Source organism: Tupaia chinensis, unplaced genomic scaffold, assembly GCF_000334495.1.
Source record: "Tupaia chinensis unplaced genomic scaffold, TupChi_1.0 Scaffold000558_1, whole genome shotgun sequence".
NCBI classification, from domain to species: Eukaryota; Metazoa; Chordata; class Mammalia; order Scandentia; family Tupaiidae; genus Tupaia; species Tupaia belangeri.
In genome coordinates, this window is record NW_006160070.1 from 1,867,692 (window position 1) to 1,876,779 (window position 9,088).

Sequence of the window (9,088 nt, forward strand, 5' to 3'; positions counted from 1 at the left end):
GGGATTCTGCGGAGCTCGTCCTGCAGGGTCCTGGGCGCCAGGTCTCCCGGCCCCCGCAGCTCCTTCCCTCCTGACCCCCTCCCTTTCTCAGCAGAGACCACCCTGCGAACAGTGAGGGCAGAGGGCCTGAGGAGAGGGCGTCATCCAGGCTGCAGGGAGGAGACAGGCGAGCCCATGCCCTTGCCCTGCCCCAGGCGGCTCGAGGCTGCCCCACAGTGGCCGCTGGCAGGGGTGCAGGGTATTCCACTGCTGTCCCAGGCTCCGCTGCTGGGGCTCACGCATCCCAAGGGGCCTGCTGGCGCGGGGCGGGGGCTGTGGCTCCTTTTCAGAGTCTAGGGTTTTGTGCAGAGCGGTGCTCATTTCTGTCCTGTGCTTCAGAGTCTGAGATTCTCTTTTTTCACTTGCTAGAGGGTGCATGTGTTGTTGGGAGAGACGGAGAGAGAAAGTCGAAAAGCCCCCCATGAGGAACAGTCACGCTGCATCCTCCTTTCTCCATTTCTCGTTAGGAGTTTTGGGCTCGCACATGCACTTAGCGTATTTTTCAAGCTGCTGCGTTCAGGACTCGAACCTCATAGACGGCCATGTGGACCCATCTCCCCTAATCCCATGCCACAGGCTGGCCTGCCGTGGTTCATTGTGCCACGTTTGTTCTCTCTGCCACCTGCCGAGGGACTTGTGAGTCTGTTTCTGCCTACTACGGACAGAGCTCTGTGACCGCCCAGTGCAGGCCTACACGTGGACACACGTTTTCACACCCTGCAGGTGTACACTGTGAGCAGGGTTGCTGGTCAGACGGCGGGACTGTGTAACTCCTGCAGATGCTGCTAGACTGTCCCCTGAGGGGCTATAGTCCTGCACTCCTGCTGGGGTGAAGTCGGGGCCAGCCACCCAAACGCTGCGCTCGGCGTGGTGACTGCCGGGCACATGCCTGCACTGGGAGGGCTCTGGGCTTGCACTGGAGCCTTCCCAGGTGGGACTGCTTTGCAGAGCCCCCGTGTGCCGCCGTGCCGCCTTCCAGCCCCCAAGGCCAGCCCTCCTCCTTTAGCCGTTCTCGTGGACGCATCCTGCAGCTCGTCACAGCTGTAATACGCATCCGCTGTGACCACATTGTGGGGCATCTCCCATGTACTCGTCTTTTTGAAAGGAAAAGTTTTGCCAGAGGGTATGTGTGCTTGCTGGAGAGAGTGAGGGCAGAGGCACCCGCCACGGGGCAGGGCCATGCCACAATCCCTTCTCCACTTCTCTGTCCTGCTGAGATTTGGGACAACACAGGGGCACTGGCCAGCATGTTTTTCAAGCTGCTGGGGCTGGGATTTGAACCACAGTTGGCCAGGTAGGATCTGAGTTCCTCAATTACTAGGGCTATAGGAGGGGCCCGCTCTCATTTTTTTAGAAAAACTTTTTTGTTATAGGGTGCATGTGCTTGCCAGAGACAGAGAGGGAGAGTGAGAAACCACCTTCCAGGGAGGATGGCCACACCACAATCCCTCCTCCTCTTCTCCTCCTGGGATTTTGGACACACATGCACATGTGCCTGGTGTGATTTTCAAATTGCTGGACTGGGCTCGAACTGTGGTCGACAATGTGGGAATCGAGAACCTTAGCCACCACATAACCTGCTGGCTCCTCTCTTGCCTTGGCCTGCAAGGTGGAGGGACATGGAGCCCCAACTGGGAGCAGGAGGCGAACCGAGCAAGAGCAGACAGACAGACTGACAGGCAGAGAAAGCCGGAGTGCGGACGGGCGTCTCTGAGGGAGAAAGCCATGGCCTGAGCTGTCCCACTGTGTTCGTTCATACAGCAAGACCAGGTGCTCCCTATAGTGGCTGCGGAGCCTCTCACGTCCCTGGTCCTAAACACGTCTCCCCTGGCCGTCTCTGACCCTCGGCTCCCTTCAATTCCCGCAGCGCGACAGAGGTTCTGTCTCGTCAGCAGAGACCGCGTCATGGGAGAGGTGGCTGGTGCCTGTCAGGCCGGCCGCTCCCTAGATCTCCCCGTCTTCTAGTTCGAGTCCGTGGAGCGGGATAGCCGCAGAGCGGCGTTTTCTCCGGATGAACCTGCAGACTGGGTAGTCAGCATACTTACCGTGGCCAGAAGTGACAGGGACGCCGTAATCCGGGCTCTCTGGTCTAATCGTTCTCGTCTCTTGGTCAGCCGCTTGGTTTGTCACCATACTGGCGACTGGAGCATCTGACTCAATTTCGTACATAAGGCAAGGGAGACTTTGAGGTGAGAAGTTACGGGGCTACCCTGTCTCCCCTTTTCCTTTTTCTAATTGTGTTTTTAATTGCTGGTTGCCTTTTCGACTATCGCTTGATCATGAGGACTGTAAGGAGCGCCTGTGGCATGAAGAACTGGAAGGTGTCGCCACTTGTTGACATCTTTATTAGTGTAAGCTGGGCCACCATCCGCTTTCCTCATCTTTTTTTTTTTTTTGGAGAGGTTTTTGCTACAGGGTGCTTGCGCTCACCGGAAAGACAGAGAGACAGAAAGCGAGAAATCAACCCCCAGGGGGGATGGCCACGCCATAATCCCTTCTCCTCCATTCTCCTCTCGGGATCTTGGGCACACACGCACTCCCGGTATGAGTTTAAGCCACCGGGTCCGGGACTCAAACCGCGGTCAGCTACATGGGAGTCCAGCGACATGGCCATTACGCCAACTGCTAGTCCCAAGATATTGTTGTCTTATCCCTAGAAGCATTTCCCAACAAAATTCTGACATAAAGTGGGACTGTCGGATATGCCCCGAGGCGAAACTTCCCATTGGTACCCAGCTAAAGGCTCTCTGTGGTCAGCGAAGGGCACAGAGAAAGACAAGGCCGGCCATCTTTAGGGTGATGGGGTCGTGCAGAAAGTCTTTAAGGTCTCACACAGTGGAATGAAAGTGGAGAACGGCTGTAGGACTAGGGAGGCCAGGCCGTAGTGGGCTCATTGCGGCAGAGTGGCACTGACCTTTAGTAAATCTTGTGACAACCTCCATTTTCCAAATATGTAATGAATGCCAAAAGTAGGAGCGTTGTGGGACTAGCAGAAGGCTTGCTGTGCCCTGGTTTGAGCTGTTCTCAAACGAGCTGTCTAGCTGCCTCAATTCTTTCCCCAGTTAGGGGCCACTGCTCAGGCTCCTCTGAAAGCCGTTATTGGAGCAGCAGCCCTCATGGTGGGGGTCTGCCAAGGCCCTATCTGAATTTGTATCTGAGGACTCCAGTCCTTCATTGTCCGGATTTTGAAATGTTGCTATATGGGCTCGTTGAGCCTGGGCTGTCTTTCCCGTCCCCGAAATGGTAGAAGACCCTGGCCTAGCACTATCTGTGTCACGGGTGAAGAGTTACATAGCAATACCATTTTTTGAAGTACATCTCGTCCCCATGAATTCAAAACAAGGCTGAAACTGTCCCCTGTGACCTTCCTCATCTGTCCAAGTGAAAATAGCAGAACTCTTTGTTGGTGAATTAACAAATCCTATCCCTTCCAATGTAGAACAAGTAAATCCACAGGGCCAGTTTCTGGCGAGTGCTTGTTGGCTAGTACTGAAACATCACGCCAGAGTCTAGAAGTCCCTGACATTTTGCCCGTGTATGGCTGTACGGGGGTTGAGTTTCTCGGACAGCCTGAAGAAGGCAGGCCTGGTCTGAGGATTTAGACCCTCTTTGTCCTCTGGGCTCTGTAGTCAACATCTGTCCCTTCAAGGCAGCGGGTACAGCACAATGGCGGCACGGTCAGACTCGAGAAGCTGAATAATTCGAGCGGCTACAGCCATGACCTTGACCACAGCTGAGTAACCTGCACTTACTACACCCGTGGTCACCATCAATTCTCATAACGACATACCACTCCATTCCCTGTGGCGAAGGTGAAGGTCCCTAAGCTCCAGTGGGACTCCCCTGTGGACTCACCCTGGCCTTCTCTGACCCCCAGCTCCCTTCAATTCCCACTGCCCCGCAGCGCGACAGAGGTTCTGTCTCATCGGCAGAGACCGCGTCACGGGGGAGGTGGCTGGTGCCTGTCGGCCGGCTGCTCCCTAGAGTGTGGCAATCTGTATCTTCTTTTCTATTCCTAATCGGTCAGATTATAGCTTTATTATTTTGTTGAATTTTTCTCAAAAAGATAGCTTTTGGTTCCAGTGATACTGCTGTGTTTGTATTTGATTTTATAGGTTTCATTTCTAATCTTTTTTTTAGATGTTTGTTATAGGGCGTGTGTGTTCACAGGAGGCCCGGGAGACACAGGAAGCGAGCAACCGGCCCGGGGGGGATGGCCCCGCTGCAACCCCTTCTCCACCATTCTCCTCTGGGGATTTTGGGCAAGCACGCACACACAGGTGCCCGGCGTGAGTTTTAAGCCACCGAGTCCGGGACTCAAATCTCGGAGCCCAGTGACGTAGCCATTATGCCACCTGCTAGTCGCTCTCATCTTTTTTAGGCCCTCTCCCCCTTTTTTTGGTCGGAGGGTGCACACTCCCCAGAGAGAGGGAGAGGGAACAAGCACCCCACCCCTCCTCCACTTCTCCACCCTGTCAGGATTTGGGGTGCACACACATGTGCCTGGTGTGTTTCTCAAGCTCTTAGAGCTGGAACTCAGACAGCTTGGTGAGCCGGTGGGGGCCAGCTCCCCTAACTGTTGGCCCCTGGTCTATACCTCTTACGCTTACTTTTCTTTTCTTTTTCTTCTTTCTTCCTTTCTTTTCTTTTCTTTTCTCTTTTCTTTTCTTTTCTTTTCTTTTCTTTTCTTTTCTTTTCTTTTCTTTTCTTTTCTTTTCTTTTCTTTTCTTTTCTTTTCTTTTCTTTTCTTTTCTTTTCTTTTCTTTTCTTTTCTTTTCTTTTCTTTTCTTTTCTTTTCTTTTCTTTTCTTTTCTTTTCTTTTCTTTTCTTTTCTTTTCTTTTCTTTTCTTTTCTTTTCTTTTCTTTTCTTTTCTTTTCTTTTCTTTTCTTTTCTTTTCTTTTCTTTTCTAGGTTTTTACCAGAGAGGCAGAGAGAAGAGAAATCACTCCCCCCCCGGGGGGGGGAGCATAATCCCTTCTCTTCATCCCTTCAGGATTTTAGGTATGCCTGTGTGTGTCCGGTGTGACTTACGAGCTGCCAGGTCTGGAACTTGGACTGCGTCGGCTGTGTGGGAGTCCAGTACCATAGCCACCAAGCCGCCTGCTGGCCCCTAAGTTTAATTAATTTATTTTAGAGAGATTTTTGCTATAGGGTACATGTGCTCGCCAGACAGAGACAGACAGTGAGAAATTATCTCTCCCAGAGAGATAGCCATGCCACAATCCCTCCTCCACTTTTGTCCTGGGATTTTGGGGACGCAAGCACAAGTGCTAGGTGTGGGTTTCAAGCCACCAGGTCTGGGACTAGAACCAGAGTCAACTATACGGGAGCGCAGTGCCTGAATCACTGTGCCATCTGCTGGTTCGTTTTTCTTTTGAGAGAGAGAAAAAGTACCCCCAATGGATTGGCCAGGCTGCAGCCCTTTCTCCTCCATCGTCCGGTCTGCGAGGCCCTGGGGCGAGTGTGCACGGGCAGCGTAGACTGCAGGGCAAGGCCCAGAGCCGGGCGGCACTGCACACCGGATCCTGCCCCGCTGCGCCGCGCCCGGGCAGCTCCACCCTACCTCTCAGCGACTGTCTTCACAGTGAAGTGCGCCTCGCAGGCAGCAGTCTTTCCATCTCGCTGCACAATCTCTGCTCATCAACTCAGCGATCACCTTATTCACGTTTAACACGGTTAGGGTGAAGTCGACTGTCACTCATCATGTTCATATAATTGCAAAATATTTTATCGCCAGAGGGCACACATAATTGCCAGAGACAAAGAGAAGCATTCCTCAACGGGGTGCGGCCAAGCCATTTCCCCAACTCTCCCTCTGGTTGAGATTTTGGGCACACACAGTGTCTGTTGGGCTTAAGCATCTGTAGCTGGATTTGAATTGCAATCAGTCGTGTGGATTCCAGCTCCCGTAACCACCAGACCACAGGCTGGCCCAGCGGCTTTCATTTTTGCTATAGGGTACAGACGTTGGGGGGTGGGTGGGTGGGATCAGAATATGAAAGTAGCTCCCGGGGGGTATGACCACACTGCAGTTCCTTCTCCATTCTCCTCTCAGGATTTGGGCATGACACACACGCACCTGGTGTGGGTTTTGTTTGTTCTTAGGTTTTTGTCATATGGGATGTGTACGAGACAGAGTGAGAAACCATCCCCTTTTCCTCCTGGGCTTTGGGCACACACACGCCAGTGTAATGTCCAAGCCACTGAGCCCAGGACTTGAACCGTGGTCAGCCATGTGGGAGTCTAGCATTTTAACCACACTATCTGTCGGCTCCTGGTGTGTTTTTCAAGCTGCCAGGTCCAGAACTCAAACTACACTGCTGGCCAGGTGAGACCCGACTGTGTGTCCTCAGGCGGACTCTGGGATTTGAACCTGTGACTGACTACATGCCTCACAGGGCACTCATCTTACTACTGCACCACACGGCTGGGCCAGGAACTTTCCAACTCCCACTTCCCTACTGAAGCTTTTGGTCAAATGAAATCTGCTATGTTGGGGCCAGCAGATGGTGTAACAGCACAAACATGGCCGACCGTGGTTCAAGTGCAGGACCTGGCGGCTTGAAAACCCTGCTGGGTGCATGTGTGTGCGTGCCCCAGATCCTAGAATGGGGACGGGATGGCAGAGTGGCCATCCTCCCCATTGGGGGTGATTTCTCACTTTCCGTTTCACCATCTCTTTCTGCCCAGGAGCACACATGCCCTAAGGCAAAAACCTTAAAAAAACGAAGTGAAATATGCTATCTTTCAATTAGCAATAATCGTGCCTCGGATAAACCTCATTGGCTACGATACTGCCACTGCGCAAAGCTAAATATGCTATCTTGAAACTGTTACAAGGTCCTGGCCTGCTGGTCTAACAGCTGTCCTGGTTCCAGAGGATTCCCATGACTACTTTTTCATGCTGGGGCATTGTCCCGCCTCCTCTACGCCTGGCACCTCTCCCCGGGTACCAGACAGCGTGATCTACCTTGCCGGGTGCTAGAGATGACCGTCTCTGTACTGACGTTGAGCTGTTCCTTGGGAGGAGGGTGCAGCCAAGTCACGTGGAAACAGATCATTTGGGTCTTTTTATGACTGCTGGGTAAGACCAGGACGGCATGTGGTCGTGATAATTACCCCCGTCAGAGGCCAGACCTTCCTACGGACGGACACCTTGTGAATGGTATTTGCAGTGCAGGTGATGCTGTACTGTCTCCTGTGACGTCTCAGGATGGCTCTCCCGCCTTGGGAAACGTCCACCTGGACCTTCGATCACCCCCGCTGCCTTGGGCCCAGCTCCACCAGTCCCCCTTTTTGTACCACCTTTCCTTCGTAACCCCACAGACTTTCACCAGGCCCTGGAGGGCCGGTCCCCACAGAGGCAGGCGGGCAGGCCAGCTGTGCACACATGGGGGGGGCTCCAGGGGCCCACGTGACCACTGAGTGAGCTTCTGCGCCTGGCTGCTGGGTGCAGTGGGAGCAGCAGTGCGCATGCTGCTCACGGGGTCTCCGGACATGCGGGGTCTTCACATCAGCTCCAGCCAGGCCCAGGTGCAACCCCGGTCAGTGACAGTGCTGCCTGGCCAGGATGGGAGGACTCATGGGCAAGCTCACTCAGCACATGCCACTGGGCAAGCAGCTTCTGTTCCAGCCCAGGGCGCTCCCAGTGTGGTAGGCAGTTAGTCATAAGTGGGCAGCCCTAAGAAAAAAGCAAAAAGGGGGGACCATAGCATAATGGCTGTCACTGGACTCCATGTAGTCGACAGTGGTTTGCGTACTGGACCCGGTGGCTTAAAACTCATGCTGGGCGTGTGTGCATGTGCACGCAAGATCCAGAGAGAATGGAGAAGGGATTGCTGCGTGGCCATCCCCCTGGGGGGTGATTTCTCACTTTCTGTCTCTCTGTCCATCTGGTGATCGCATGCGCCCTATAGTGAAAACCTCTTTGAAAACCTCTTCAAAAAATAAATAAATAAATAAAGCAAAAGGGCATTTTGGTCAACGCCCTAAATCCCCACTAGGGTGATAAACTAATTAGGAAGTCTAATTAAAACCTGGCTCACGGGACCAGCAGTTAGCTTAATGGCTATGTCGCTGGACTCCCACGTAGTCGACCGCGGTTCGAGTTCCAGACGCGGTGGCTTAACCTCTCACTGGGCGCATGTGCATGCATGCCCAAGATCCAGAGAGGAGAATGGAGAAGGGATTGTGGCGTGGCCATTCCCCCTGGGGGGTGATTTCTCGCTTTCTGTCTGTCTCTGTCCGTCTGGTGAATGTACACACCCTATAGCAAAAACCTCTCCAAAAAAACCCCAAAAAAACCTGGCTCACACTGGACGTGCAGTTAGGTAATGAAAGTCCTCACTCTACCTGTGAGAAGAGTACGCAAGTGCAGTAGAAAAGGCCAGATTCCAACTCAAAGGAAGGACATGCATAATGTAATAGACCTCTGGTAATAAAAGCAACGTTAACCAGTACCTAGCCCGGCTGCCACCTGGCAAGCTGCCCGCCTGAGTCTTTTGGGTGTACTTTCCTTTCTTCCCTATTAAACCTTCTTTTCTACCTACTTCATTCCTGGTTGCGGTTTCATTTTGCGCCTACGGACAGACCTCTAGTTTTAGTGAGCTGGACCCAAAGAACTAAAGACTTCACAACGCAGCTCGACACTCTCCCATCCGCTAGCACCAGGTCGCGGATGACCCAGAACAAGCGGCTCAGGGCGGGCAGCGAGCTGGACAGAGGGGCCTGGTCAGGTGTGACATCTCCCTGGCCGGTCAGGAAGGTGACACCTGCTGTTTGCGGAAGGCCCCATGGCTCTGGCCTGGGTGGCCCCTTGGCGGTGGGCGGGCGGGCCGGTCTGCCCTCCCTGGGGAGACGGAATCCCCGAGGCAGTGGGCCAGGGCTGCAGGGAGGTCAGCGCGCGGGGCTTCGCTGCGCTCCTCGCTGACCCGGCCGGGCCCACGGGTCATCTTCGTCCTCGGGGCCGGCTCCGAAGGGGCCCACGGCCAGTATGCCCGGGGCCGCGGTTCCCTCGCCGGGCCCGGACGAGCAGACGACGGGAGGCACG

The 9,088-nt window shown here is 54.0% G+C and overlaps 1 pseudogene; it reads right to left on the reverse strand.

Moving 5' to 3' along the window:
* Positions 1–6,688: 6,688 nt before the first annotated feature.
* Positions 6,689–6,851, reverse strand: LOC114009539 (uncharacterized; annotated as a pseudogene).
* Between the last annotated feature and the right edge of the window lie 2,237 nt (positions 6,852–9,088).